Source organism: Bradysia coprophila, unplaced genomic scaffold, assembly GCF_014529535.1.
Source record: "Bradysia coprophila strain Holo2 unplaced genomic scaffold, BU_Bcop_v1 contig_732, whole genome shotgun sequence".
Taxonomy (NCBI): Eukaryota; Metazoa; Arthropoda; class Insecta; order Diptera; family Sciaridae; genus Bradysia; species Bradysia coprophila.
In genome coordinates, this window is record NW_023503972.1 from 1,367,491 (window position 1) to 1,394,297 (window position 26,807).

Consider the following 26,807-nt stretch of genomic DNA (forward strand, 5'->3'; position numbering starts at 1 on the left):
TAGACGGGCTTTCACAAGATTTTCTCAAACTCAATAAGTAAATCCGTTGTATGAAAGCATTATCAAAGAAATGAACAGTCTGTAGCTGATGCAATCCAAGGCTGTAAACTTTGGGGATGCAATCGACTCAGACTTGAGTTTCCTGTTCTATTGACAGATGATTTGTTTTTCGTTGTAACTGCTGATTTAAGTAAGTTAACGAAAAATTTCTTTTGTTTTCAGTTCTTTCCACATTGTCATAAATGTCAAACTTGCATTTTCTGCTAAATTTGAAAGAAATAGAAACAAGTTTGACATTTAATTGTAATGCCAAATTTCCTGAAAACAATAGTATTTTACATGACTAGGGATAAAAAGATGAAAAGTAGAGATTTCGTGTGAATTTTGTTGATCGGAGGCGTAGCCGAGGTCTATAAACACACGAAAACGAGACTTTTCATTTTTATCCCGAGTTATGTAATGGATTTTACATGCTGAGGGCGTCGAAAGAAGTACTTGAAACTTGAAAAGTACGGTTTTCGACGCATGTAGCATGTAAAAGAAATTTTCCGTTACTTTACATTGCTATGTAAATCCGTAGTACGAGTCAAAACACACAATACATACAGTCTCAAGCGGTAGCTCACGGTGACTGGTCCCGTATCACTGAAGCTTCCAAATTGAAAGTATATAAACAATGAAGGTGTTTAGGTCGGTATCTAAGATTTGGGTGACAAAAATTAGTTCGCCACAAGTCACATTGAATTTGTTGGATTGCAACAAAGTACATAAAGTACGACGCACAGTTTCTATGGTGAAACTCATCAATTTTTCCAATTTTCGTTGTGATGACGTTGTGGTGAATAAAATTCCTAAAATTTTACATGTAAAATTGCAATTTCACCACACAAACTATGCGTATTTCCTGCAAATAAATGAATTGAATTTATTCACCCGAAACTGAGCGTCTGGAAGAATATTGTATAGAGCGAAAGCGTACGCTTTAGTCCCATCCCCATTCCTACAAAGAGTGTGCGAACTACTTCCGCATTACTTAACTGTGAAATGACGTAATTAGAAAATTATTATACTCTCATCTAAAAGCTACACACACACCGGAAGCTGCACTTCTTGTTGGTGAATTTATTCCCGAGTACTTTGCGGTATTATTTTGTTCATAAGTCAAACGAGAAATCTTGGAAACTTGAAGTTGAAAACTTTTCGTTCTCATTATACGTACGAATCACACATCTAAAGCCAATTTTTAATTTAATTAGACAACAACAAGAAGTAAAGCACACAAAATTTGTATGTGCAGTGTACCCACTACACACTGCACAAACGAAACCAAACTATTAAAAACTTTTACCTTTACTTGGTGGCAATGGAAAATTTAAGGAATTCATAAAACACTGAAGAAATGAATTAAATGTATATCGGAGCATAAATTTCGTATTTGTTTTCGAATGTAAAGAAACTTATTTCCAACTTTTCCAAAAGAAAAGTTTTCAAATTAAGTGAGCGCGACTTTAAAAACGGTTTTGGAGTGGCTGCTTAAAGTTTCAACATTCTCAACTATGGCCTAAATAATTGAGACAGTAAGTTCGCCTTAGGATTTGAGTTTTTTAAGTGAAGAATTGGGTATTTGTGAATAAATGGGAACAGTCAAGACAGTAATGAGAAGGATCAGATCAGTTGTAAATAATAATGAATGCAAGTGATATAACAGAAGGCGACTGTAGTTTAAGATTCACTTTCGTTCCGTCGAATTTATTAAGTCTTATTCCGTCGTGTCTAGCGGGATGATGTCTCAATTAAGCTTGACCCTCGACGGTAAATTAGTTTGTATTTTCGTATTTTATGTTCTATGACACAGTCTATAGCCATCAAATCAGAGAAATGATAACGACAGCTTACACGCCCATTCTGCGCAGCATCATCTACCTTTATCATTTCCCTGCATAAATTATGAGTTTTTGTTACGAAAGTTTACATTTCTTTTCCAGGAGCTACATTCGAAAATTTATGAACTTCGTGGCAAAATCGGCGTATTATGAACGCTACGGGAAACGACATAACGACAGAATATTTACTAACTGATCCATTGGCAGATGTTTCATCGAACGATTCAATTCACTTATTACCTAGATCTGATCTGCCATTAAGACCTTCAAATAAAAGTGCACTCAATCCGACAATCAAAGAGGACAAACCCGGCCCAACGAAATGCATACCACATCCCACAGAACCCACCAGTGTCAAAACGTTTCGTTGCAACTATTGCAGTCTGTCATTTGTACGAATGTGCGAGCTGCTGAAGCATCGAATTTTTCACACGGGTGACACTCGCAACCAGTGTAAACAATGTAAATTAGTTCTGAGCAGTCACGAACGACTGGTAAAACATAAGAAAACGCATGATATTGCAAATTTTCAGTGTGATATGTGCGGTGTAAATGGCTTCGAATCAAAGAGGAAACTGTCAGCGCATATCCGGCTGCATGTCAAAGCATGCAACAAAAAATTCAAACGTTTGTCGTCAACCGATGCCAATAGTAAAGTATAGTTTCCACTTAAAAAGAGCACTCCGTTTAGCCTCCGTTTACATGACAGTTGTAAAATAGAACAAAGGAACTGTCACGTAAACGGAGTAAAAAATTGAAATAAATTCAATTTCCACTCCGTTTGCGTGACAGTTCTTTTGTTCTATTTTACAACTGTCATGTAGACGGAGGCTAAACGGAGTGCTATTTTTAAGTGGAAACTATACTTAAAGATGAAGTGAACGAAACGTCTAGCTGTGAACTTTGTAAAAAACTGTTTTCTCGTAAATCAAATTTTATGGCACATGTGAAACGGCATTACGGTTGCAATCAAGCTGAACGTACCACCACAGTGAAGACCGTGAAGAACCATTTGTGTTGCATATGTGGAAAATTGTTTAACCCTCAGCAAGGCTGCCATTTTAAATATTCCAATGGAGTAATATCCTAGACCAACGATAAAAAGTCGTCGTTTTCTGAACATTTTCCCCCAACACATTCCATAGTGTGGCAATAAATTCCATAATACAAATTGAAAGTTCCGTGTTTTCGTTTTGTAATTTCTTTCCCATTTTATTGCAATAGCTTTGTGAGACAAAATCGGAATTCAATCACACGGTGGAACAGAATAATGTAACGGACAAAATATGCGGTTCGACATGCATAGTTGCTGCGAAATTAACGGTAGACTTCTCCTGTTTGATCAATTCGTCAATGTTAAGGCCAACGGTGCCGATGCGATTCACTCGATTGGCATTGGTGTACCGATTCGGATTGTTCACACTGATGCTGGTTGATTCTCTTCGGAATGTCCCTGTAAACGACGGTGTGTTTGCAACGCTGTTCCTTGGATGAATCTAGGGATAAAAGAGATTTTAGTGAATGATGCGCTAGGGAGGAATCGGGTCCCAATTTTGTTACCTATCTCCACATGTGCCACACACGTAAGGCTTTTATCGCCTGTTGAATAAACTGATTGTACACAGGCACGGCTGGAAAACGGCTTATAGGGTCGGATGTGATGATTTTGTGTGGGCCTTCAGGCTTCTCGATTTGCCGTAACTGTTGCCACAGACGGTACAAATATGGCGAGAACGGTTAGTCGGCTGGCATGTCTTGGAATGAGCTGCGACACTTCGATTGGCCAGCTGCTTTCCACACACCCCACACGGTGTTCGAGGCTCGTGGGTCTTCATATGTTGCAGCAATTGTGACCGATAGCAACTTTTGATGACGATTCCGCATATGGTGCATGTCTGATTGCCCATCGCAGGCTTGGTTGGATTAGGAATTGGTGATATATTGGGTGGGAAAATGGAAGGAGTGGGAGATGGAATGGGTGATATGTTGGGTGGGAAAATGAAAGGAGTGGGAGATGGAATGGGTGATACGTTGGGTGGGAAAATGGAAGGAGTGGGAGATGGAATGGGTGATATGTTGGGTGGGAAAATGGAAGGAGTGGGAAATGGAATGGGTGATATATTGGGTGGGAAAATGGAAGAAGGGAAGAAGGACGAACTTGAGGAGGAGGTTCCCGAGCAGCGAAGAGCAAATCATCGAAGTGTTCTTTGTAGCGTGCGTCCACATTCGGGTTTAGAAAAAAAAATTCCCTCACCTCATCTAACATGGCTTTAAGAGGCGTAAACAGCTGTAATCACTGCCGTAATTCGTCTCCATGCTGGCTCACCGTAACGTCAGGATCTTCTAATGAGACAAGTTTCAGTGAAAAGCATTCGAATTTGATAATTTGATAGTGGAAATTTACCGTAAAAATCGGCGAACATGTCCGACGACTCATTCTGTGTTGCAGGCACCGAAAAATGTGGACAAAGAACAGTTGCGTCGGGATCATCTCCTTCGGTACGGTCTGGTGTGGTAGCTGGAATCTCGAAAACCGGAGCGGAAATGTTCGGGCAATTCGGAACGGGGCAGTTATTTCCCCTGAACTTCGCATTGCAATTACCGCACTTTTTCAGCGGATCATCCTTCGTCGCTCCGGGTGCGTAATGCACGGCACCGCCAAACAGTGCATACAATTTTTGGTGCTGATCCATTTCCCAATATGACGAATTCTTGATTTCTCTGTTAAGGATGACAAGACAAACATTTAGAGAAAAAAACGTAACGCCACGAACAATTACATGAAAATTTTGAGAAACACAACCACAAATCGAAAAAAAAGAAAATATTTTATTGAACACTGTTTTACTGAATCAAATTATTAGCAATTTTCATTTCAAGTGTTCAATTGTAAATTCGAATTAAATAATTAAATAATTTCTTCACTCACAGTGTAACAACTTGCAATATAAATTTTCAAAATGGTTGGTCTTGCACTTGTTAACTATAAATCACATTTTTAATTTCGAATATTCGTTAAAATTAACTGCTAAAATGAGACAATTTTTGGACACAAACTTTTGATGTTTTCGAAAGTTTGTGACACTGCGTCAGCGACATATGATAGAGGACAAAATATTCGTGCGGAAATTTAAATTTCGGAACGATAACAATTTCATATCCACAAAGTCATTCATTCATTCATTATTAGAGTTCGGAACAGATCAATTTTATCTGATCTGAAACTGAAAAAATGCAATCTGAAATTTCCTAAATTGTTTTTAGATAACAAATTACCCAGTAATAACTTTGCATGAAATTGTCTTCACATGTTTTTTTTTGAGGATTTTCATTTTTTTGTATTTATTTTTTTGGATTTTCAATTTTTTTTGTTTTTTTTTCTGAGGATTTTATGTTTTTGTATTTATTTTTTTGGATTTATTTTTTTGGATTTTCAATTTTTTTTGTTTTTTTTTCTGAGGATTTTATGTTTTTGTATTTATTTTGTAAATGGAAAATACTTACTTCGCCATCCAACGTACGAACTATACGGTAAATAAGTTTTCGATTTGCAAAAACCCACAGGTGAGCCTCATAGCCTGCGTCGGTGACTCCCTTCAACTTGTTCGCAAGATTTACGTCGCAGTTTGCGGTAAACAAACTTTTACATTCGAAAAGTTTGTTACCAACACAAGCATCAGTAAAATACATTGCTGACTTACCAGCCACGTTGACATATGGAATTTCGGGTATATCATCCTCAACACCAATTTCATCTTCTCGGTAAGATTCTAGCAATACCTTGTAGAGAAAATTTTCATATCCTTGGAAATGTGATATTCTGCCCGATGGCCACACATATTGCTTATACGAAAAAGCCGATCGGACATTCTTAGCGCGAATAGCGGGGTTTTGTAAGGGGTGACGCACACCGTAACGTTCCATATTTGTTTTTTCGGCACGTATTTTCCGGTAATTAGTAATGCAGTTACAATCAAACTGATTCCCATCCCTTTTCAGTCGGTTTTTTGTATGGCAGTATGCCCGCTCATGCGTTTTCCCTGCCTTACACAACCATTGGACGAACGTGGATCTACTTTTACGAAACGTTGTAGCTTCTACAATGGTAGTCGAATGTTCGAAAACATGAGTCAAAATTTCTTTCCGTTTACAAACAGTACAACCGTGCTTGTATTTTTTGTGCGTGCATAAAGCCGCATCAAAATTCGTCGTGGCACGCCGGCGTAACTTCATAAGGTTGCCTCCACAGTTACAATCGAACTGGTTACGCGATCCTCGATTATGACGACGTTTCGTTAGAAACGACATGCAATGGTCTTTGCCATGCAAGCAACGGATATTTAAATCAACTTTATTTGGCCCCCAATACTTCAGCGACGCCTCGCTAATCCTTTCGGAATATCGGAAAACTAATTCCAAATTCCGACGGTCGCGACAACAAATACACTTGTTCTTAAATGTCGTGTGGAAACAATTATTAGCCATCGTCGTACATCAACGCAAATGCACAGTTGTAAAATTGAACTTTGTTTGAAATTACGATCTGCACTCTATCAAAGTTTGCTTAATAATGAAGAGTCATACCGCATATCGTTTGAACCGAAAATCTGTTCTCCTACTTATTGTGTCTATATACAGAAACCAGTTTGATCAGAACTGTTGTTGCAGAGTCGAAAATTGTGCAGCCAATCAAATGATGCGATTTTTTATTTATCTCTAGTGATTTACGATGAACTTTTTTGTACAGATCTTGCACTCGTATCGAAGTTCAAATATACGTTCGATGATTTTGCGCACAAGTTCCTTTTTCTTCTCTTCGTTCAACTCTTTCGCACTGGCTAACGAATACAGAACTTCGAATACAGGAACAGGATGCATACTTTTGTTGTACAAAAATTTAAAATTGGTGATTGATTGTATTTTATGATACTGCTCGCGCTGTTCCATACATTATCGACGTCATTCATGGAGACAAAGGATCACCTGAAAGGACACATCATCACCCACAGTGAGAAGAACTTCATTTGTGAGCAGGTAATCAATGCAAATCGTGTAAAAATCATTTGATTCGACATTCACATATTCATAATGTCTAACGAAAAAAAGGTGGAGTGCCGCTCAGAAGTTCAAGTGTCACATTAAAGTCCATGCAGAAAATATGAAAATCTCTGTATGCGGCAGTGCGGCACTTGAACTTTTGTGCCAAACGTCCTAAGTACGAGGGTACCGATTTTATGCTACGTAACAATTTAATGGAGTATGTACTGAACATGAAAAAAGTACAAAAGTTGTAAGTGATGGGAGACTTAAAGAGAAAAATTACATGTAACTGAACATGTTTTTGATTTGTTTTTTATTTCAAAACAATTCGTCTATACTTCCGCATCTCAACCAAAGTATATTAAACACTGAAGGTAAAGGTAATGCAAACCTTCAGCGAATCAGAGAAATTTTGGATCCCCATTTTCAGCATCACATTTTCTTGTGACCAATGTTGTTGTACTTGTTAAGTCTTTATGGAATCGAATTCACCTCACCACAGGCTGCAACTTGACGCAAGTACATTCTTATTTATACTGAGTATATATCGAGTATATCGCGTATATTCTGAATATATCCAGTATAACGAGTATATCTTCATGCAGTGCCGGACTGGCCCTATGGGAATTCGGGGCGATCCCGAAGGGCCTTTTGCCTGACTCGGGCCAAGTCCCGAATGGGATTTTTCAGAATCGACATCTTGAAAAATTATTATTTAGAAGTAAGTTTGTAACATTACGTTTGAAAAACTATTTGCGCTCAGGTGACTGGTGACTGGACCTAACATTAAAAAGTTTGAAACATTTCGTTTGAAAAACTATTTGCATTCGGGTGATAACCCGACTCGACTCGACTCGATTGAAAAGTGTGAAAAATTTCGTTTAAAAATTGATTGCGCTCGGGCTAATACCCGGCTGCCGTATTCAAAATCTTATAACGTTTTGTTTAAAAAGCCATTTGCGTTCAGGTGATAACCCTACTAGCCCGCACCTAAAATTGCGAAATTTCAAACGCCTCGTTTGAAAAACTATTACCCAATAGTCGTGAAATCTGTTAATCTCGGCGCAATAGTGGAAATTGGATCACTTGTGTTTCGAAAAATGTGAGAGCGCTGTTTCAAAATGTACATTGTAGTTTCAAATAAAATTTTTATTTGCGTTATTATACCAACTCAAATGAAGATCACAATATTTCCTAGTTACGTTGAACCAAAATTAATTTGTTTAAGAATTTTCTGTTAAATTTTGGGGCCCGAAAACTCGTGGAAGTTTTGATGTGTTAACGAGGAAAAGCTACTTTAACCAAACTTTAAAAGCCACCCAAGCCAATAAATTTTTTTTTGGGGAAAAAAGTTTTTCAACAGAGTTCTACTGAAATACATCTCCCAGGACTTTGTCTCAAATTGGCTAAAGTCACTCAAAAACATAAATTCTTTGTTAGTTATTCCAACAATTTAGAGATTCAGTATTTTTTCCACATTCTTCGACATTTGAAATTATAGTTTTAGGAAATCACACATAAATAAATTGTAGTTCTAAATCCTCGTCTAAATCACTATATTGGAAGTTTTTGTCGTTAGCTGAGTCACACCACAAAAACATTTCGTAATTAAAGAAATCACAGCCAAAGTTTAAAAAATGTTAGTTTTCGGAAATAACACCGACAAATAAGGAATTCGAAAAAAAAGCAAACCACATAGCCGAAGTCCCGAAATTGAAAATTGCAATTTCAGAAAATCACACAGCCAAAATTGTAGTTTCAGTTACACATCCGAAATGAGCTTAATTAATTTTTTATTTTGGCTGTGATTGATTCTCTAAAACTACTATTTTCAAATTTTCAAATTTCCTTATTTGAATGAGTGATTTGCTAAAACTAAAATTTTATTATTTTGGTTATGATTTCCTAAATTCTTTCCTATGACCTGTGTCTTTTCCTAGTTTATATATATTTTTGGTCGTTTTTAATTTTTTTCTTTTCGAGGCTTTATTTCCTGGATTTTGTCTGAATATTTTTCTGGTATCTAGGATACTGAGGATACGGCACAATTTAAAGGTACTAGTTTACAGTCTGTTTTCGAACAATTTTGGAATTCTCAAGCAAGTACGTAACATTGAACAGGTCATAAAAGAAGGTATATTGCCCTGGTCCAAGGTTGCAGTATGAAAATGTTGAAACACATTGTACCTAATTTATTGTAGCCGTGAACGTCGTAGGCGAAAGATATATGTCAACTTAAAACATAATAATGCCACAAATGAATAATTTGCTATTTTTGAAACATCGACAACAATTGTTTCTTTTATTTTTTATTGTTACTTTTAATTCAGTATGTATATTAGTGAGGTTTTTTGGATTTTACATCGCCAGTTTCAACATCTTTAACTGTGAATTTCTAACATTACAGACCGGGAAACATGCACAGAGACATAAAGCAACCAAGAATTTCGGTCTGTAATGTAAGAATTCGACAGTAAAAGCTGTTGAAACTGGCAATGAAAATCCCAAAAAAAAATAATTAATATTTACAAATAAACAAACTGTAAATTTAAGTTGTTGATGACAAAAAATATTTTCCAATAAAAATTAAAAAATAAATAAAAAGATAAAAAATACCTCTGTATCAGAAAACTAATGAACTTATTATTTCCTTTTGTCCGATTTTTTTAGTTTATTTTCTTTTTCAACAACTTTTCCAAAAAAAATGAAGATAAAAAGAGTCGATTTTCAAATTGGCTCTGGATCTGGACCATCAGGTAGTTTCAGGTTGCTTAGCGACCTTGAGTACTTGAGTTTTCAAATAACTAAAAGTTAACTTCTAATTTCTATTGACTAAAAATAAGAAAATCGCTCCTTCCCTCCAGACATTACGGTCAATGTTCGTAGAATGAATTAACATTTGAATTAAACATTTGCATGAACATCAAAATAATTAAAAAGATTGGTAATAGAATAGTTAAACATTTTTTCAAGAATCAGTATTTCAATGTCGAATGTCCTCGTGATTACTTAATTTTTTAATGAAATCGAACTAAAAAAATATTTCCTAGAGCATATAAAACTCAGAGTCCCATGGACCTAATACGAAATGGTCCCCCGAAAAGTTGGGCTTTTTGAACTTTTCCCCGAAGGGCTTTTTGGATCCAGTCCGGCACTGTCTTCATGTAATTCCGTATATCGAGTATAAGTCGCAGGTGTTTGACAACTGCCACATTTAGAAAAATGAAATTTTTTACGCGATGGATTTCGATCAAACAAAATGTCAGTGTGTAGCTTGTGATCGCAGGAGTCTGGCAAGGTAATTAGTTTTTCAATCGGACTAATATCGGCTGAGCGATAAGACTATGAATTCATGTGGCAATCCAACGCACTTCAAGCAAAAGTGCTATTAATGACAGCTGCCAAATAGAGTACTTTTTGTATGAAATTTTATCCCTACTCTTTTAACAGTGTAAAATTTTGTATGGAGCACCGTCAAGTTTCAGTACCCTATTTAGAGTACCACTTTTGCTTGTGCGTTGGACAATCACATACAAAAATAAATATTTTCCAAAGTCTTATCGCTCAGCCGATATTGGTCCTGTTCAAAACTAATTACCTTGCCAGACTCCTGAGATCACAAGCTGCACACTGACATTTTGTTTGATCGAAATCCATCGCGTAAAAAATTTCATTTTTCTAAATGTGGCAGTTGTCAAACACATGCGACTTATACTCGATATACTCGTTATACTGGATTCAGAATATACGTGATATACTCGATATACTCAGTATAAATAAAATGAAAGGAATTTACCTAATATTTGTGCAACATAATGAAACTAAATTCACCTACATTCAGTGTTTGTATACGTCGATCTCAACAATCAACATCTGTTTACTCCAAACAATTTCCAAAACATATCTACGTGGATAAAGCTGAAAAATATTCCTTTACATGTTTATGCACGGTACACGGCACAGGGAAAATGCTCTTACAGTCCACCGTAAATGTGTTACGTCACTGCTTGTAAATGCTTGTTTAGGCACGTGTGATTACTTCACTCGCCTTCGGCTCGTTCCGCAAACCTCACACTTGCCTAAACATTTTTTTCTGCCATTTCGAATTGTTTTGTCAACAAAAACATTATTTAAAAAACAGGCATCCATAACGTTATAACCGAAATCGATTTCGTTACAAGAATAACGTTATTCGAGTAACCGAATTCATTTTCGTTATTATTAACGTTATTCGATAACTGAAATGAATTCGGTTACTCGAATAACGTTATTTGAATACCGAAGTTAATTCGGTTATCGGAATAACGTTATTCAAAAAACAGAATGAATTCGGTTATTTCAATAACGTTATTCGATTATTGAAATTAATTTCGTTTTTTAGCTCCGTCTTTCATTTTTTCAAAAAGAAATCTATGTAACTGAATTTTTGAATAACGTTATTCGTATAACCGAATTCATTTCGATATTCGAATAACGTTATTTGAGTAACCGAATTCATTTGGGTAATCGAATATCGTTATTCGAGTAACCGAAATGATTTCGGTTACTAATAACGTTATTGGGGATCCCTGAAAAAAACAACTTTGAATACTTTAGTATGTTACGTCACTGTTTGGAAATATTTGTTTAGGCAAGTGTGAGGTTTGCGGAACGAGCCGAAGGCGAAACGAATATTTACAAACAGTGACGTAACATACTAAAGTATTCAAAGTTGTTTTTTTTAAATAATGTTTTTGTTGACAAAACAATTCAAAATGGCAAAAATGGCGGAAGTTGAAGTTTCATTTTTTCTTGTTCGTGAAGTTTGTAGACATTTCAAAATCCTATAATCGCTCAAACTTCAAGGGATATCTACATATCTAGTTCAATGGATATCTAGTTCAAGGGATATCGTTCAAGGGATATCTAGCCTAGAGTGGGTATTTCAAAAGTGTCACAAAAATCTGTCAATTTTTTTGTCATTTCGTTTTTAAATGACGTTGACTGCTGATTGCTAAAATAAGTATTTTTTTTTGTATTTTCGAAAAGGGTTTTGATGCCCAGAATCCGAAAAAATCGAAATTGCTCGGCGAACTTTGAACAACCCTGTCCAAATTTTTTACTCCACACAACATAAATATTTGGACAAGAATTGAATCACAATGGAAAGCGCAGCATAATTTTCTATGCAGCAATTCGAAATTGACAGCAACTATGAATTGCAGAGCATACGTTACAAATTAGATTACAATGGAACAGTGTTTCGTTGGAACACGCAACATAAGTGTGTCCACGCACTTACTCCGTCTAACTCTCCGTTTACGAACGAACAATGGAAAGTCCTCCCACTTCTTATTGTTAAAAAGTATACGGAGAGCTAAAGGGCGTAAGTGCGATTACAGCGTAATTGTCGATCTTAGCAATGCAAGACTTCTCATGTATTTTCATGGTTAATTGAATCAATTGCAATTTTGTTCGTAGGCTTGCACGAAGTCAATGAAAAGTTGCTACGTCAAAATCTGAAACTCGCTGCCCATTTTTGTAAATTAGACGAAGATTCAATATTTGGTGGATTGATGAGTGGCTTTGTCTAAAACAACTTTTAGAGTGGCATCCGGCGTTGCGGAAAATAACGTAAATAATAAACTATCAGACAATTCGAAACGACCGAAATAATCTCCATAATCAATGCGAAATAACAAGTGCCTCCCGTCTATAACACACTGAGCAAACGTTTTGAACAGGAAGTTAAATAAAAATTAACATAGAAAATCGGTTAATTTAACGATAACTTTGTTAGCTTTTATTAAATGCAATTGGAAATAATATTTGCTGTGTGCGATTTCTTTGTACTTCCGCTGAATTCACTAGCTCCAAATTCACCCGAAGCAGAAAACTGCACAAACCAATTCATTTCCAATTGTATTATTAAACGTACGTGCCATCACATCCAATTGCTTCCTTCCGATTATTCAATGATGGCTTCAAGAAAATACGGAGAGAGTGTGTGTGTGTATAGAAAGTATGACCCAGATTCACTTGATGGAATATATCATTTCGAAGACCATGGAAAGTTAAGCAGTAAATCATTGCATATAATAGCCAGACCTTGCGAATTATTTTCGATTTGTACTTCTTCGTAACCGTTATAGCCGACCAATTTGTATCAGGTCGATATCGGTCAGTGGTTGTACATTGAAAACCTATTGAAATAATGGTTGAGTCAATTGGCAGTGATTGTATTGTTTGGAAACTCTTATATCCAAGGTTGTTGTTAAACAGACGATGTAATATGATGTTGGGGTTGTTCATAGATGACGTATAATTTATTCGCATTTTTATCAGTCCTCCTCTTGTTCTGCCGTGTAAAGCCAAAACACATATGTCGTATTATTTGTGTATTTTGGAGAGCTTTTGAAAGCTTCGACATTCTTTTCAATTCCATTGGAAAAGCTGAATATTTCAATGGAATACAAAAAAAAGCTCAAAGCTCTCGAAAGCTGTGTAAAATCAAAGACACAAGAGTGATACGTTTTTCCTTAATTCGACTTAATGCTCACCCTTGGATAAACTTATATAAGTTGTTAGGAAACTTGAAAAGCTCTAAGCTCTGACCTAAAAAAGTTTAAATTCTTTGAATAAGCTTTTAAGTTATAAGATTTTGACTTGCCGGCAGCGCCAATGTGATAATTACGAATACAATTCCCACGATCTATTGCATGCTTTATCCCTTCACCGCTTCTTTAGAATTGTTACAAGGGAAAGTACAACTCTTTCTTGGTAGCAGGAATAAAATTGTCTTGGATTTGAATGTTAATTTTTAATGTTGATCTGTAAAGTTGAGGAAATCACTTGGATACACCTCTTTCCATCCTTTACGGTTGACATGGAACCACATTAGAATTTACCTATAAAATGTGCGTCCTCCTATAAATAATTTAAGCAAATCCCACGCGGACCTAAGACTTTAACGCCAATGAGCTTTCCGCAAAGAAAACGGAAAACTTCCATTCAACGTTTCAACGATTTACCGCCATTTGCCTTCGCTGTAAACTTTTCCATTCCTATATAAAAAATAACAAAAATTTCTTCAGTTTAACTTTATTGATTTGAATATTCAAAAACGAAATAACAAGACCGTCTAATTCACGATATACCAAAATGTGGCGAAACAATTTGCTCAAACCCAAAAGAAGTTTATCAACAAGTTAGAATGACTTTGCGAATAAAAAAAGTTTATTTTTCAATTTATTAAACGAAGAAAAAAAAATCTAAAGACCAACATTGCCAAAGTATTTTGTATCAAGAAATGAATGTTTTGTCTTTAGACGAAGTTAGTTTATACGATCAACGCACTTCAAGCATGAGTGCTATTTATGACAGCTGCCAAATAGAGTACTTTTTGCATGAAATTTTATCCCCACTCCGTATACAGTGTAAAATTTTGTATGGAGCATGGAGCACTGTCAAGTTTCAGTACCCTATTTAGTATTTAGAGTATCACTTTTGCTTGAAGTGCGTTGATACGATACATATACAAATAACGATTATAGGATACACCTATTTCAGTTTCATCCAACAATAACTTAATTGCAAAATAATGTTACGACTCAGTATTTCACAGTCGAGCAAAATTAATATTGGAAGCAACAGAAATATCGTGAAAAAAAGATATATTTTTTCCCCCGAAAGAATGTTGAGAGAAAGCCACCAAAAGAAAATTAAATTAAATGTACGTCGTCGTCTGTTTTGTTTACAATCAGAAGCAGAAAAATTTCATTTGTTGGGGGCCGTTCATCAATTACGTTACGAAAAATCACCGTTTTCAAGGCACTTTTGTCCAAAGCTGTATACTTTGGGGAGGTCACGCAGATGCAGATACGCGGGTTACACACCACGTTTCATACAAAAAATTCACCACGCCATACAAATTCAATTTTGGTGAATTTGTTTGCATGGAAGTATACAGCCTTGCTTTTGTCACGTAAAATGTATGAGTTTTCGAAAAATTAAAAGGACCGACAAGCATGTCTCCACTCTGTTGCACAGGAGTCTGTTTCTCAAAAAATATTTCTCAAATTTCTCCATATTGTAATTACGTAACGGAGGACAAGTACTAATTTTATGAAATTCTGTGTAAAATCCTTGAGAAATTTGGGAAATCTTTTTCCAGTGGAGTTAGTGAAATTTAGACATGAATTTGCCAGCTGAAACAAATTCAGATCTCAATTTCCTTGACGTCGACTGTAAAGGATTTCTCACAGAACTTCACAAAAATACGTCTCATTACGCAATGGGGGACTGAAGTTTCAATAATTTCGATAGACAACATTATTCTAAGCAACAAATTATTCTAAACTATCGCAAAATTATAAACATTTATATTTTTAATTAATTGTTTTCTGATTTTCAAAGATCAGTCAAACATAAAAAAGACTATACGTCTCTATATGCCTCTCTTTTCTTCTCATGTCATTTTTTCTTAATTCTCTCACGAAAAAGGTATGCCTTTGGGTTGAATTTGGGTCGTAGTCGTAATTGAAATATAAATTAAAAGTAAAGAACTTGAAATTTAGGCAATAGTGTAGAACAATTTTTTGTTTACGATAACATACTTAATCTAAATACAAAAAATGTCAAAAGTTCAATGTCCCATTTATGAATGGTCCCTCATTCCAATTTTTCATTTCAGGAAAGCGTTCCTTTTTGGCTGTCAATTCCCTGTTGTTGCGTTTGTTCTTCGTCTTTTATTCCATTCAAAGCGATTAGATTTCTATTTCCTTTTCATTATCTGTGTCACCAATTCACATCTCTCATATTGATTTTCGGTTTGCTTTGAATACACCAAAATTGTGGTTTTGTCGGTTGTGTAGAGTGTAACATTTTGAATTCAAATATAGGAGAGAACATCTTTTATTCAAAACTAAACATTTTCTTTGGAGAAAATGAGCTTTTGATCAAGGCTGTAAACTTTGGGGAGGTTACGCAAATCGCTGTTTTATTTGATAAAGCGGGAACACACCTTTTTCATACAAAAACAAATTCACGAAAATCGAGCTGGTATGGAGTTGTGAAATTTTGGTATGAAACGTCGTGTGTGATTATCGATAGATAATTAAAAGAATTGACATTTTCAATCCAATTCACTCCATTCAGTCCACAAGCACTGACAAAACAACATTACAACACCAAGCACGTATGTATGTGTAAATATGGTAGGAACGTCGATACTTAATATGGAATGAACTCGCGTCAAATTTGAATTCTCTAAAAGATTTTCAAATTGTGTGCCAAAATATCATAACCTGGCAACACCTGACTGGGAACATCGATGACACGACACGACAGAGTAAAGTTTATTTTACTCTGCCGTGGTTCCGATCTAAAAAAAACCGATGTAGTTATTAACATGACAAAAAAAGTTGGTAAAAAGTTGATAAGTCTAGTTTGCGTGTGAAGTTGGTTGATCCGAGGCAAAGCCGACGTCAACAATCACATGTAGACGGACTTTTCCCAAGTTTTCCCAAGTAATGTAATAAGTCGTTTTCGGCACATTTCGATTACATTTTTTGCTGCTCATTGAATCAAAGGGACCATTCAAATATTGCTTACACCGTAAGAAAAATGTCATTTTTTGAGTTCCCCGAAAACACACGATTAATTTTTCACAAATAGCTCGAGTGTTTTCGGCCTATAAATACGTTACAAATTTTCAATTCGGTTCCTGAAAATAATTCCTGCTTGAAGAACCACTTAAAATGGTAAAATGTACGAGGCCTATTAAACTAAAGAGAATACTTGGCTAACAGAGGGAAAGTTGGCCTTGACCATGTATGATGACGAAAATACTGTCGAATGAGTATATGAAATAGACAAGAAACTTCTCAAAGGAGAAATTTTTAATGAGCTCCGGGTTCACTACAAAATGAGCACACCTATACACCTTCCTCCCCCGGGTTCAGGTTAGTGCGCACTATTTGAAATAAATATTTTGAATAGATCCAGACATTCAATTGTTTAGTGCCGTGTGTTGCTATAAGGTCACCAAGGATTGAAAGTCAAAATTGTAGCTGATGGCATATCAATAGTCATATCTACATGCAACTCATACTTAGATGTGGAATCTACATAGATTCTATTTTGCATATTAATAGAATGTTTTGCCAGTGAAACCATTCATACAATATAAGTAGCAAAATGCTTTCTGGAACTCGTTGTAACGACTTTAAAAGAATGAATTTTTCTTTTTATTTTCATTTTTTTTACAAAGAAATTATACAGTCAAATGAGTTCAATAACAACTCGCATTAGATGCGACTCTTAATAAATTTGATTACTAAGCATAGGAAATATGATCATTTTCTGTTGTTGGCAATAGTAGTAAAGGGAGATGTTTGATGTGAATGTCATCATAAAAATATAAATTACAATTCCTTCTCATTTTCGTAAAGAAATTGTGGGTGTTGCTGCAAAGCCGATATAAATGAGGAAATAAATCGTCTTAAAATTTGAATATCTCTGCCTCAGAATATATGATACGACGAAGTGGAAAATATATTTTTTTCTTTTTGTTTACTTTTCCGTCTTTTATTTGCTTTCACCCAGTACCATTACAATACTTTGTCATACAGGCGGTAGTGCCGACAGCACGAAATAGTAATTTATGCAACTATAGTTGCGAAAAGTGGTAGTTTTTGTCACTAGATGAAGATGTGATGTGACAAAAATTACCACTTTCGCAACGTGTTGCAAACAACGTTTTCTGCATCAAGCTGCGAAAAATGTACTTTTGAAATGCAAAACGTAACTCTACCTTTAACATACATTCTACTGTATGAATGAAATATTGTATGAACGATCAAAAATTGGTTCACTGCGATTATAATGTCTCAATAGCCAAATGGTTAGAGGTGATGCTCGATAAGCATTGGGTTTTGGTGTCGGTGGTTCGAAATTTGGCCAGGGCAGAATTTTTTTTACGGTTTATGGTTCAGAACTTCAGAAGGAGTGGTGAAAAGTAAATCCATTTTACCACTAGTGACGAAAAGCATATTTGAAAATCCATTTCACCTCTAGTGGTGAAAAGTAAAACATAGAAAACCAGAGAAAAAAAGTCCCTTGGATCGCCACCCAAATTACACATGAAAAAGTATAGTTTTCGCAGCGCAGTTGCGGAAAGACATTTTTCTCAACTCGGTGACGAAAAGTAAGACTTTCATTGGCTTTTATGAGAAAAACGATCTATCAACTCGGAATTTCAGAAAAAGACATTTAGAAAATTTGCAAGAATTTTGAGAATTAAAAAAAAATCAAAAACTCTAGAATTTCTGAAATTTTGATAATTTTAAGAATGTTAAATAATTTTCGTGAATTAGCATACTCGGCCTGCGGCCTCTAGTGCCTAAAAAGACATTTAATAGTAATTTATGACATCGAGTGCAAAGTACTTTATTAAGCTCTAGATGTGTAATTATGACACAACGCCGAAGGCCGTGTGTCATAATGATAATACACATCGTGAGCCTAATAAAGTACTTTATCGCATACAGTGGGTGTGTATTGTGGGCTATATACACGACGTACATAAGATAAACAAATTTACCCTAGAGAGCTAAAGGTTTTGCTAGCAAAATTATATCACTAGAAAAGGAGATGTTTGCCTACTGCGATAAAATACCTCACTGATATAAGGCTGTATATAAGAGACTCGTACTAATACTCGCGCAAGCGCTCGTATACGTACATGTCTCTTATATACCTTATTGCAGTAATGTACTATTGCACCGACATTCATACAATGCTTTATATCTAAAGTTTGCAATTTTCGAACATTGATGCTGAGTTTAATAATAACTATTTCGCAATTCCGGTCCATATTCATCACCTTTCCATGCATCCATTTAATGTCGTTTTGAAGGTATTTAATTCACTGTTTTCCCGGACAAAGTGCAATATGAACCTTTTTTTTCGCATGCAGTGCAATATGAACTTTTTTTCGCACGCTAAAGAACCTATTACATTCAACGAAGGCTAATTTTTTTTAGATAAAAATCGTGCATTGACCAAAAATCGAACCCCCGACACAAAAATGTTTTTGAACACAAAGCAGCGACAAAAGCCATTCGGCTATAGAGGCACACAACTGTACCGAACGTACTGTTGAAGCGTATACATAGGTTTCTTCCAAGGCCGCTCAAAACGTCAATCGTCATCCACACAGAAGCCAACACAACCTCACTTTGAAGTTTTAACGAACAAATTTGTTTAAGTTGCGGTTATGTTTGGGTCTGTGGCTAACGGTCGGTTGTTTTCGGCCTGTCAAAATTCGTTTTCACCGTACGATGGAAGAAACCTATACTAAGCATTGACTACTCGATTTCACTCAACGCGTCTCTTTACATCACATTGCAATGTGTATAATAATGCAGCCTTCTTGATCGTTCAAATGAATTTCTGTATACACAAGAATTTTGGTACAAAATGTAGGACATGTTTTGCATTAGAAAGGTGATTATGGCCCGAAATTGCGAAAAACGTTGTATCTACTACGGTAGGTATGCCGGTAAAAAATACCTTGGTAGATAAATAACTATTTCGGAACTGCTTTTCTCAATCATCGACAGTATATGTTTAAACTTACTATCTATACATCAGCCAGTATTTATATGCATAGACAGAAAAGCGACGAAAAAAAAACCACGAAATCTTTCACGAAATTGAAATATAAAACACAATCAACTCAATTATGTATTCGTTCTATATATAATATCAACAACATGATTTGAATGATGTAAGACCGCATTTGCATGAGAAACAGACTTCATATTCTGACATAAATCCTTCGAACAATACTGGAAATGACTTGGCATAAGTTAGTTGTGTAAGGTGGGTGAATAGAAAACTTTTTAATATTTATATGGAACTGCTAAACATAAAAGAAAATCGGCTAATAAAAGTTTGTAAAAGTTTTTATTGGGATTGTAGCAGACGGAAGTGTACGCGGGCTTTATTATAATATAATTGAAAAGTATCAACCTAGAAGCGACTGAAGAGTAAGTTACTGTTTTACACATTGAAAAATGATCTTTCGTATCTGTTCTACTCCCTGTTCTGCCCTGATTTCTATCATTTGCCGTAGTACACGAAATGAGGGAAATCAGAGAAACAGAGAATAAGAACAGAAACATCTTAAATACGAAAGTGGTATGTTCACTATCGACTATCGATGTTTATAATCAGTCAAAAACCCTTAAAGGGTGAAGGTGACGCAGGTCGTACTTACAAAATAACTGATATCGTTGCGTGACGCATTCTGCGCCGAACAAAAATTTGATCCAAAAAAATTTAGAAAGAAAAATTGCGTCACAAAGTGGTAGGTTCGGCAACCGGAATGAATGTCATCATTCCATTGACTGATACTTCTTCGAGTTAGACCAAGGATTCGATCAAATGCAATGTCGGCCTCTCCTTGACCAAAAAAGCGGCGATAGTCGGTCATTGGTGTCGAGTGTGAATTTTTCACACTGATCAGCCAGCACCCATAATCTCGATTTCTCGTCTAGATGACGACGTTGTCCGATATATTGATGGCGGAGCTCAGAGTGTCGTTGGCACAATTATTTCCGATAAATTGCCCACACACTGTCTCACTTCGGCTGGTATTGAGGGCGTTTCAATTTCACAACCGCAAGTGTTACCAACGCCTCATAGTCCTCAGTTGCTCATATTTCTGTACCAATTTGTTGAGCTGGGACAGCGTGTTCAGTGTTATTTTTACGGAGAAATTATGCGAGAAAGAGAAACTATCGACCAAAATATTAAATGTAAATCGACGCGAAGCGGTAACCATTCGTAGTGCTTTGAATCGGAACGGCTGGCACCGGCACACTGGTCTAGTGTCCACTCAACCATTCAAACTTCGTTGTTTTTCACTACTTCAACGTTTTTTAAGTGACTGAAAAGAGGCGTGTGGTGGAAGATGGCGTCCACACTCAGTAGAGTCAAAGTGTTAGAGGCAAACATCGGGAAATGGAGGAGGGGGATAGGTATGTGGACGTTATTATTGAATGACCCCTTATAAAACAGCGTCAATTAGTTTCTTCGGGAAGGTATCAAAATATATCATCGATTTCAATATCCAAATTACCCATCTTAATTAATGCGTCGACGATTGAATTCACATTCGAAATGTATAAGATTTGGATTAGGATAAGTGGGTGGGACACTGGACACTGGGTCGAAATGTACAATGTGAACATCTATCTCCTGTTGCATCTATTTTTTCCAATCGATTTTACTATCTACCCTTCAATGATGGGATGTGAAGAGGGTGTTATTAGCTCTGTTTTGCGTTTAACAGGCTATTTCGATTTGTCAGTTTCAGTCTACACGACATCGTACACGGATACAAACAAATCGTTTATCGTTTTCTCAAATCGAATTTATTTATCTAGTGACTAAATTAACGTTCAGTTGCAATGGAAATTCAAGCAGTACTAGGTGCCCTGACTCTTATTTCTCAAGAAGCCAGGATTATCAATGAGTTGAACGATTGTTTCAAATTCGATCACAATGTCTTTGTGGTCGATTCATCAGCCGATATCGATCGTTTTGTGAGACATGGAAATCAACCGAGAAGCCTAATCGTTTTCGACAGTTCTAACGGTTATGTCACAGGTCTAGAACGTGTGCAGAAGATGGAAAGTAAAAATACTTTCATGATCGTTGTTCCGGAGAGTTCATCGTTCAAGAAGAACGTGAACTTAATGGAAAAGGTCAAGAGTATTCAACGTGTTGACCGATACATGAAAATTGGAATATTCTTTCAAACTATCACTTCAATGGACGACATACGAGTTCATTTTCTCTGGTTCAGAGACCAGACTGTTATTAACGTGTTTGCGGCAGCTTACGCACATATTGAACGATCGGTACCACACGTTCAACGTTCGTTACCACACATTGAACGTTTGTTGAATATTTTCACGTTTCATTCGTTCGGAACTTCTGCAATCGTAACCGTGACGAACAGAAAAATGTGCAAGGAAATATTTCCCACTTTAGACTCAAACTATCATCAACACGAGGTCAAAGTGCATCGGTTTTTGACTAGTTTTTACCATCAATTCTGGGTCTCAACGCTCAGATTAATGAATGCGACATTTAAGATAGAACGTAAAATTTATGCAACTGATGCCGAATTTTACCAGATTGGAGTGGATATTATTACGTTTATGAATTCGGTACCGATAGACTCGTCTGCATTTCCCATGTACCCACTATGTACAGTACAATGCAACAAATTATTGTCGTTCCTGAAGCCGAACCATATTCCGGCTTCTATGCGTATCTGCTCACTTTGTCATCGAACGAATTTTTTGCATATTGTGCAGGAACACTGGTTGCAACCGTACTGACGTTATTAGTTTGTCGCTACATCAAACAGAAAAAAATCTTATTCTTTCAAAGTCTAATGGACGTTCTGAACCTTCTGATCAATGATAATGATTTTATAAATTATCGACGCCTTTCTCGTGCCGAAGCGTTTTTGATTGGTCCGCTAACGTTCGTAGGATTCATTATCGTTAACGGATACCTGTCCATTTTGCAGAGCTACCTGACGGAGCCGGTTCTACAGGCGCAGCTGAAAACGGCTACTGATATTTACAAATCACCATTGTCTATTGCAGCCTTAGAGCAATCAGTAGTGAAAGTACTTGAAACGTTAACGAAAGTATCACCTCAGAAAGATTGGAACAAAAAAATTCTCCCAATGAACAATACAGAATTCGTTAAACAATTTAATTCATTTAACACTACGTATTCGTATGTGGTGGGCGATCGTAATATCGATGCGATGTTAACAGCACAACGACGGTTAAACATACGAGGTTTCTACGATACAGGCGTCATAGTGTACAGTTCACTCGCTATATTTCCAGTATCCGAGAGGTTTGTGTTTTTCGATCGATTCAACGAAATTGTTCAGTGGACACACAGTTCTGGACTGTTTCGTCGATGGAGAAGACTAGTGCATGAGAAACTGGATAAACATATTCTTATTGACAACCACCACAAACTAGTGAGGCGATATGCAGTTGATGACTTCGAATTTCCAATGATCACCTTTTATGGTTGGATTGCCAGCGCAATCGTATTTATAATTGAAATAATGTGGCCCAAGTTAAGGCGACTTCGTATGCCTAAGTTTCAATTTAAGAGAAGTAAAAAAGTAAAGAAATAGGGGCCATCCATGCGCTCAGTGACAGGATATAACGTCCGTATCGTTTTGCACTGGGCGTTAATAACACCCAGAAGGATTTTATAAACGCCCTCTAGGTGTTATTAACCCTTTACGTATGATTGATTTTAAAGTTTCCACGTTTGAGTTTTTCGATGTTTTTGATTTTTCGATGTTTTTTTTGCTTTTTCGATGTTTTTAGCCCCGTACGAAGTACGAAGGGGCTTATAGGATTACGATGCCGTGTGTAATTGATGGAATTCGAAGCAGACGGTAAGGGCAAAATGTTTGCCTATGTTCATAGATAACGAATCCGCAATAAAAATTTTGTCCGTCCGTCCGTCTGTCCGTCCGTCTGTCACGTCGATATCTTGAGTAAATCAAATCCTATTTCAAAAATTTCCCTGAAAGATAGTCAAAATAGTGAGGCTAAGTTCGAAGATGGGCGATTTTGGGTCGACCCTTCCGGAGCTGGGGCCCAATAAGTGCCTAACTGTTTTTCGACGATATCTCCAGACATTTAAGCACTACACTTGTAAGTGATACGTCAAATGAAAGGTATTTACAATACCGATCGACAAAAAAAAGCTTATGAAAATTAGATGACCGACTCGTGAGTTAGACCCCTTGGTGTGAACTAGGTACAGGGCGGCAAGCCGTTTTTGCTTGTAGGTTGGCCAAATTTGAACGTATTTAGAAGGATTTTGCTTTATTAGATAGGTATTGACCGTACCAATCAGGGAAAAAAAAGTTTATGAAATTCGATTCACCGGAGCGTGAGCTAGGTCTCTTGGAGTGAGCTTATATGTGGCTACTCGGCCGTACAGTGAATGTGGTGTTTTTTGTTAATATCTCGAGTAAACTTTGACCGAATTTCATTTTTTTTTGAAAGGTACTAACGAATGTAAAGCAGCCGTACTACTTTCCACCTCCTAACAAAATGGCCGTCGGCCGCCATTTTGGATTTTTGTAAAATCAATATAAATCGGTGAAAATGATACTTACTTAATTTTAGGTCAATTCGAAATTTGTGTTACATTTGAAATGAACGTCGTACGGGGCTTCGTAATTGCGCTATGCGCAATTTTTAAGACGTTCACATTTCATAAGAATTTTACTTACGAACTAGGGTCACGTACGCAATAGATGTACGGGTTTGTACGGGGCTCAGTCGCAGCAAACGCTCCGACTGTTCTGACGGCTCGTTTTTTATTTATTTGATTTAATGTATTTGAAAATCTCTTATACGGAATGCCGCTAATAATAATATAGTAGATTATTCACCTTCAGCACATGCAATAACTCCCCAAGTGTCTAAATAAACATGTGGACAGAGGTGAATACGCTATAAATAATAATAATGTATGTCGCTTCGCTTGTTTGATAACATCACATCTAGTGACAAGAACTTCTATTTTTCGCAAGTAATTGCATAAATTACTATTATGTAATACATTGTATTCCACTCAGTGATTATTTGGAATGATGAAATAAAGAAATTTAGTAAAACAGAATCGCGTGCCTACTGTGATTTCATTTTCATCAGCCTCCGCATATTTTCTATGTTCATGATGTAGAAGCAATGCTGTAGATCTTTACGAAAATTCAATTCAAACTCAAGCTTATGGCTGAAACGTTCTTATTAATATTATTACGAGGACTGGAATAGCGCGGACAATATTTCAACGCCGTTTTTTTATCAACATGAATGGAATTTTGAAAACCGACACATTTTCTGTTTATGTGTTTTACTTGAGTTTCTGATTTCTCCATTTAAAAAATATTTTACTAGTAAGCTGAACGAGAAACCTAGTGTTATCTATGATATACTAGGCGCGAAACTACTAGGAGTCAAATACCAGTTCTCCCAACAATGTTTTTGCCACAGAGCCGTGCGAAATTTGTCCTTTGTATAAAATAAACCTCAATTTGTGTAATCAACATTGAACGGAGTTCACATTGAGACACATATTGGACTGCAAAATATTGACATTTGGACCTTTAATCACCAAAAAATGTTCAAAATAATTTATGAAACGAGTGAAACGGTTTCAAACAGGTCTTCACTGAGCACAAAAGATGTAGAATTTCCCATTATAAACACTTATAGATGCTTTGGGACCATTATTTTATTATTGAAATCGATATTCCAAATATTCCCAAGTGGAATTTGATTAAAAACTCTTCTAATTAATTAAATTGAATTTATTTCACCGCCAAGCCTGGCTGCATAAAATCACATACAAAATACATCACAAAAATTGAAAACTTTACAAAATATCACTGTCAATTGTCACTTAGCCTTTTGATAACTTTATCCTTAAACGTAATCACACTAAACCATTCATTCACGACCGTCTTGTGTTCATGAATCAATCTAATTAGCCGCACTATTGGTTGATTCGATAAGTATTCGGTCGTCACCCTTGGTTCAACCAGTAGCTGTAACGTAGATGGTCGAAGGTTGTAGGCGCTTTCATTCCGGACAAAAGGTGAAATGATGTCATCCTTGATGTTGCCCATATAGATGTCGAAAGCAAGCGCGGCATCCGCTACAGTCCGTCTTTTTTACAAATTTTGTAGTTTCAGCAGCTTACAACGATCCTCGTCTATAAGTCGTTGCATTGTTCCGGCTTTCCAACATATATATAACGAACTATTTCTGTACGGACTCGCTGTCGTCAATGTATATTTGTGCAGTTGGATTCCAGTTGCGCGCTCTTCAACTGAGGCTGAATCATTTTACTGATTTCACGTTTGACGGCAATATCATTGCCTTTCATCAGAATAGTTTGAATGACGATTACTCTGTAGTTTTGACGTCGGATTTGGCACCATTCTAGACAGCAACAATACAACAGATGTGAAACAAATGTTGTGGCACTCATAAATAGTATTTTTATCCAAGAAATGTGACAAATGTCAGTCAAAAGTGGTCAAAAAATGACCGAAAAAGGTTTTTTTCTGTTTTTTATGCTAATTTCTTATTGTTTTCTTGCGATGGAATCAGCAACTAATTTATAGTTACTGGGTAAATAGTGTCACTCTCAAGCTTTGTGTAACCGATGTAAGAAAAGTTTGACGTAAAATATCTCCGAAAAAGAGCCAAACATTAAATTCCTTTGGAGTGGTCTTTTTAAAAAATGCTAACTTAACACTTTCACACTGTCGGCTTTATTGTCCATTTACTTAACAGAACAATCTTTGCAAGTTCAACTTTTATCTTTTTTAAATGTGGGATTTAACCAATTGTAATGATGAGCCACTGTAAAAACGATTCCCGCAACTCCCAGTGTAGAGCTGTTTTAAAACGTTATTATCATTCGTTTCATAAATTATTTTAAACATTTTTTTCTGCAATTTGGTGATGAAAGGTCCAAACTTTAATATTTTGCAGTCCAACACAAGACTCAATGTGAATTCCGTTCAATAATGATTACACAAATTGAGGTTTATTTTATACAAAGGACGCTGTTTACATGAAGCTTCCAACAGATGGCTCGGTCAGTAAGTAGTATGCCCTCTTAATCTGAATACACAGTCATCCGTTTTCATTCCGTTGTGTCTCCGTGTACGAGACAGTTGTAATTGTGAACAGTAGGCTCTATTGTATAAAATGTCAACTGTCACGTACACGGAAGACACAACGGAATTAAAACGGATGA

At 36.2% G+C, this 26,807-nt stretch overlaps 3 long non-coding RNA genes across 3 annotated transcripts; 1 reads left to right on the top strand and 2 right to left on the bottom strand.

Moving 5' to 3' along the window:
• Positions 1-15: 15 nt before the first annotated feature.
• On the bottom strand, positions 16-17,763 carry LOC119083995. Its single transcript, XR_005088983.1, has 3 exons — positions 17,553-17,763; positions 8,226-8,229; positions 16-29 (listed from the first exon to the last, which is right to left on the bottom strand). It is a non-coding gene; the product is annotated as an uncharacterized LOC119083995 (long non-coding RNA).
• Positions 3,075-4,592, bottom strand: LOC119083996. The gene is made up of 3 exons (XR_005088984.1): positions 4,288-4,592; positions 3,444-4,226; positions 3,075-3,379 (listed from the first exon to the last, which is right to left on the bottom strand). It is a non-coding gene; the product is annotated as an uncharacterized LOC119083996 (long non-coding RNA).
• LOC119083997 lies at positions 12,190-24,010 on the top strand. Its single transcript, XR_005088985.1, has 3 exons — positions 12,190-12,305; positions 16,349-16,353; positions 24,001-24,010. It is a non-coding gene; the product is annotated as an uncharacterized LOC119083997 (long non-coding RNA).
• The last annotated feature ends 2,797 nt before the right edge of the window (positions 24,011-26,807 follow it).